Source organism: Hyperolius riggenbachi, chromosome 7, assembly GCF_040937935.1.
Source record: "Hyperolius riggenbachi isolate aHypRig1 chromosome 7, aHypRig1.pri, whole genome shotgun sequence".
In the NCBI taxonomy this organism is placed as follows: domain Eukaryota; kingdom Metazoa; phylum Chordata; class Amphibia; order Anura; family Hyperoliidae; genus Hyperolius; species Hyperolius riggenbachi.
Window position 1 is genome coordinate 57,787,787 of NC_090652.1, and position 6,780 is coordinate 57,794,566.

Here is a 6,780-nt window from a genome sequence, read left to right on the forward strand (position 1 = left end):
TGGGGAGCATTCACCAGAAAATAATCGCTATGTGGGCAGCATTCACCAGAAAATAATCGCTATATGGGGAGCATTCACCAGAAAATAATCGCTATGTGGGGAGCAGTCACCAGAAAATAATCCCTATGTGGGGAGCAGTCACCAGAAAATAATCCCTATGTGGGGAGCATTCACCAGAAAATAATCGCTATGTGGGGAGCATTCACCAGAAAATAATCGCTATGTGGGGAGCATTCACCAGAAAATAATCGCTATGTTGGCAGCATTCACCAGAAAATAATCGCTATGTGGGAAGCATTCACCAAAAAATAATAATTATGGGGAGCATTCACCAGAAAATATTTGCTATGTGCGCAGCATTCACCAGAAAATAATCGCTATGTGGCGAGCATTCACCAGAAAATAATCGCTATGTGGGGAGCATTCACCAGAAAAAAATCGCTATGTGGGGAGCATTCACTAGAAAATAATCGCTATGTGGGAAGCATTCACCAGAAAATAATCGCTATGTGGGCAGCATTCGCCAGAAAATAATCGCTATATGGGGAGCATTCACCAGAAAAAAATCGTTATGTGGGGAGCATTCACCAGAAAATAATTGCTATGTGGGGAGCATTCACCAGAAAATAATCACTATGTGGGCAGCATTCACCAGAAAATAATTGCTATGTGGGGAGCATTCACCAGAAGATAATCGCTATGTGGCAAGCATTCACCAGAAAATAATCGCTATGTGGGAGCATTCACCAGAAAATAATCGCTATGTGGGGAGCATTCACCAGAAAATAATCGCTATGTGGGGAGCATTTACCAGAAAATAATCCCTATGTGGGGAGCATTCACCAGAAAATAATCCCTATGTGGGGAGCATTCACCAGAAAATAATCGTTATGTAGGGAGCATTCACCAGAAAATAATCGCTATGTGGGGAGCATTCACCAGAAAATAATCGCTATGTGGGCAGCATTCACCAGAAAATAATCGCTATGTGGAAAGCATTCACCAGAAAATAATCGCTATGTGGGCAACAGTCACCAGAAAATAATCATTATGTGTGGAGCAATCACCAGAAAATAACCGATATGTGGGGAACATTTACCAGAAAATAATCGCTATGTGGGTAGCATTCAACAGAAAATAATTGCTATGTGCGCAGCATTCACCAGAAAATAATCACTATGTGGCGAGCATTTACCAGAAAATAATCGCTATGTGGGGAGCATTCACCAGAAAAAAATCGCTATGTGGGGAGCATTCACTAGAAAATAATCGCTATGTGGGGAGCATTCACCAGAAAATAATCACTATGTGGGCAGCATTCACCAGAAAATAATTGCTAAGTAGGAAGTATTCACCAGAAAATAATCGCTATGTGGGCAACAGTCACCAGAAAATATTTGTTATGTGCGCAGCATTCACCAGAAAATAATCGCTATGTGGGCAACAGTCACCAGAAAATAATCGTTATGTGCGCAGCATTTACCATAAAATAACCGCTATGTGGGGAGCATTCACCAGAAAATAATCGCTATGTGGGGAGCAGTCACAAGAAAATAATCGCTATGTGGGGAGCAGTCACCTGAAAAAAATCGCTATGTGGGAAGCATTCACCAGAAAATAATCGCTATGTGGGCAGCATTCACCAGAAAATAATCATTATGTGTGGAGCAATCACCAGAAAATAATCGTTATGTGCGGAGCATTCACCAGAAGATAATTGCTATGTGGCAAGCATTCACCAGAAAATAATCGCTATATGGGAGCATTCACCAGAAAATAATCGCTATAAGGGGAGCATTCACCAGAAAATAATCGCTATGTGGGGAGCATTTACCAGAAAATAATCGCTATGTGGGGAGCATTCACCAGAAAATAATCGCTATGTGGGGAGCATTCACCAGAAAATAATCGCTATGTGGGGAGCATTTACCAGAAAATAATCGCTATGTGGGGAGCATTCACCAGAAAATAATCCCTATGTGGGGAGCATTCACCAGAAAATAATCGTTATGTAGGGAGCATTCACCAGAAAATAATCTCTATGTGGGCAGCATTCACCAGAAAATAATCGCTATGTGGAAACATTCACCAGAAAATAATCGCTATGTGGGCAACAGTCACCAGAAAATAATCGTTGCGTAGCATTCACCAGAAAATAACTGCTATGTGGGGAGCATTCACCAGAAAATAATCGCTATGTGGGGAGCATTCACCAGAAAATAATTGTTATGTGCGCAGTATGCACCAGAAAATATTCGCTATGTGGGGAGCATTCACCAGAAAATAATCATTATGGGGGAGCATTCACCAGAAAATAATCGCTATGTGGGGAGCATTTACCAGAAAATAATCGCTATATGGGGAGCATTCACCAGAAAATAATCGCTATGTGGGGAGCATTCACCAGAAAATAATTGTTATGTGCGCAGTATGCACCGGAAAATAATCGCTATGTGGGGAGCATTCACCAGAAAATAATCATTATGGGGGAGCATTCACCAGAAAATAATCGCTATGTGGGGAGCATTCACCAGAAAATAATCCCTATGTGGGTTAGCATTCACCAGAAAATAATCGTTATGTGGGGTGCATTCACTAGAAAATAATCGCTATGTGGGAAGCATTCACCAGAAAATAATCGCTATGTGGGCAACAGTCACCAGAAAATAATCGTTATGTGCGCAGCATTCACCAGAAAATAACTGCTATGTGGGGAGCATTCACCAGAAAAAAATCGCTATGTGGGGTGAGCATTCACCAGAAAATAATTGTTATGTGCGCAGTATGCACCAGAAAATAATCGCTATGTGGGGAGCATTCACCAGAAAATAATCGCTATCTGGGGAGCATTTACCAGAAAATAATCGCTATGTGAGGAGCATTCACCAGAAAATAATCCCTATGTGGGGTGCATTCACCAGAAAATAATCGTTATGTAGGGAGCATTCACCAGAAAATAATCGCTATGTGGGGAGCATTCACCAGAAAATAATCGCTATGTGGGCAGCATTTACCAGAAAATAATCGCTATATGGGGAGCATTCACCAGAAAATAATCGCTATGTGTGGAGCATTCACCAGAAAATAATTGCTATGTGCGCAGCATTCACCAGAAAATAATCGCTATGTCGGCAACAGTCACCAGAAAATATTCGTTATGTGCGCAGCATTCACCAGAAAATAATCGCTATGTGGGCAACAGTCACCAGAAAATAATTGTTATGTGCGCAGCATTTACCATAAAATAACCGCTATGTGGGGAGCATTCACCAGAAAATAATCGCTATGTGGGGAGCAGTCACAAGAAAATCATCGCTATGTGGGGAGCAGTCACCTGAAAAAAATCGCTATGTGGGAAGCATTCACCAGAAAATAATCGCTATGTGGGCAGCATTCACCAGAAAATAATCATTATTTGTGGAGCAATCACCAGAAAATAATCGTTATGTGCGGAGCATTCACCAGAAAATAATCGCTATGTGGCGAGCATTCACCAGAAAAAAATCGCTATGTGGGGAGCATTCACCAGAAAATAATCGCTATGTGGGGAGCATTCACCAGAAAATAATCGCTATGTGGGGAGCATTAACCTGAAAATAATCGCTATGTGGGGAGCATTCACCAGAAAATAATCGCTATGTGGGGAGCATTCACCAGAAAATAATCGCTATCTGGGGAGCATTTACCAGAAAATAATCGCTATGTGAGGAGCATTCACCAGAAAATAATCCCTATGTGGGGTGCATTCACCAGAAAATAATCGTTATGTAGGGAGCATTCACCAGAAAATAATCGCTATGTGGGGAGCATTCACCAGAAAATAATCGCTATGTGGGAAGCATTCACCAGAAAATAATCGCTATGAGGGCAACAGTCACCAGAAAATAATCGATATGTGCGCAGCATTCACCAGAAAATAACTGCTATGTGGGGAACATTCACCAGAAAAAAATCGCTATGTGGGGAGCATTCACCAGAAAATAATTGTTATGTGCGCAGCATTCACCAGAAAATAACTGCTATGTTGGGAGCATTCACCAGAAAATAATCCCTATGTGGGGAGCATTCACCAGAAAATAATCGCTATGTGGGGAGCATTTACCAGAAAATAATCGCTATGTGGGGAGCATTCACCAGAAAATAATTGCTATGTGGGGAGCATTCACCAGAAAATAATTGTTATGTGCGCTGCATTCACCAGAAAATAATCGCTATGTGGGAAGCATTCACCAGAAAATAATCGCTATGTGGGAAGCATTCACCAGAAAATAATCGCTATATGGGGAGCATTCACCTGAAAATAATCGCTATGTGGGCTATGGGGAGCAGTCACCAGAAAATAATCGCTATGTGGGGAGAATTCACCAGAAAATAATCGCTATGTGGGGAGCATTCACCAGAAAATAATCGCTATGTGGCGAGTATTCACCAGAAAATAATCGCTATGTGGGGAGCATTCACCAGAAAATAATTGTTATGTGTGCAGTATGCACCAGAAAATAATCGCTATGTGGGGAGCATTAACCAGAAAATAATCGCTATGTGGGGAGCATTTACCAGAAAATAATCGCTATGTGGGCAGCATTCACCAGAAAAAAATCCCTATGTGGGGAGCATTCACCAGAAAATAATCGCTATGTGGGGAGCATTCACCAGAAAATAATCGCTATGTGGGGAGCATTCACCAGAAAATAATCGCTATGTGGGCAGCATTCACCAGAAAATAATCGCTATATGGGGAGCATTCACCAGAAAATAATCCCTATGTGGGGAGCATTCACCAGAAAATAATCGTTATGTAGGGAGCATTCACCAGAAAATAATCTCTATGTGGGCAGCATTCACCAGAAAATAATCGCTATGTGGAAACATTCACCAGAAAATAATCGCTATGTGGGCAACAGTCACCAGAAAATAATCGTTGCGTAGCATTCACCAGAAAATAACTGCTATGTGGGGAGCATTCACCAGAAAATAATCGCTATGTGGGGAGCATTCACCAGAAAATAATTGTTATGTGCGCAGTATGCACCAGAAAATATTCGCTATGTGGGGAGCATTCACCAGAAAATAATCATTATGGGGGAGCATTCACCAGAAAATAATCGCTATGTGGGGAGCATTTACCAGAAAATAATCGCTATATGGGGAGCATTCACCAGAAAATAATCGCTATGTGGGGAGCATTCACCAGAAAATAATTGTTATGTGCGCAGTATGCACCGGAAAATAATCGCTATGTGGGGAGCATTCACCAGAAAATAATCATTATGGGGGAGCATTCACCAGAAAATAATCGCTATGTGGGGAGCATTCACCAGAAAATAATCCCTATGTGGGTTAGCATTCACCAGAAAATAATCGTTATGTGGGGTGCATTCACTAGAAAATAATCGCTATGTGGGAAGCATTCACCAGAAAATAATCGCTATGTGGGCAACAGTCACCAGAAAATAATCGTTATGTGCGCAGCATTCACCAGAAAATAACTGCTATGTGGGGAGCATTCACCAGAAAAAAATCGCTATGTGGGGTGAGCATTCACCAGAAAATAATTGTTATGTGCGCAGTATGCACCAGAAAATAATCGCTATGTGGGGAGCATTCACCAGAAAATAATCGCTATCTGGGGAGCATTTACCAGAAAATAATCGCTATGTGAGGAGCATTCACCAGAAAATAATCCCTATGTGGGGTGCATTCACCAGAAAATAATCGTTATGTAGGGAGCATTCACCAGAAAATAATCGCTATGTGGGGAGCATTCACCAGAAAATAATCGCTATGTGGGCAGCATTTACCAGAAAATAATCGCTATATGGGGAGCATTCACCAGAAAATAATCGCTATGTGTGGAGCATTCACCAGAAAATAATTGCTATGTGCGCAGCATTCACCAGAAAATAATCGCTATGTCGGCAACAGTCACCAGAAAATATTCGTTATGTGCGCAGCATTCACCAGAAAATAATCGCTATGTGGGCAACAGTCACCAGAAAATAATTGTTATGTGCGCAGCATTTACCATAAAATAACCGCTATGTGGGGAGCATTCACCAGAAAATAATCGCTATGTGGGGAGCAGTCACAAGAAAATCATCGCTATGTGGGGAGCAGTCACCTGAAAAAAATCGCTATGTGGGAAGCATTCACCAGAAAATAATCGCTATGTGGGCAGCATTCACCAGAAAATAATCATTATTTGTGGAGCAATCACCAGAAAATAATCGTTATGTGCGGAGCATTCACCAGAAAATAATCGCTATGTGGCGAGCATTCACCAGAAAAAAATCGCTATGTGGGGAGCATTCACCAGAAAATAATCGCTATGTGGGGAGCATTCACCAGAAAATAATCGCTATGTGGGGAGCATTAACCTGAAAATAATCGCTATGTGGGGAGCATTCACCAGAAAATAATCGCTATGTGGGGAGCATTCACCAGAAAATAATCGCTATCTGGGGAGCATTTACCAGAAAATAATCGCTATGTGAGGAGCATTCACCAGAAAATAATCCCTATGTGGGGTGCATTCACCAGAAAATAATCGTTATGTAGGGAGCATTCACCAGAAAATAATCGCTATGTGGGGAGCATTCACCAGAAAATAATCGCTATGTGGGAAGCATTCACCAGAAAATAATCGCTATGAGGGCAACAGTCACCAGAAAATAATCGATATGTGCGCAGCATTCACCAGAAAATAACTGCTATGTGGGGAACATTCACCAGAAAAAAATCGCTATGTGGGGAGCATTCACCAGAAAATAATTGTTATGT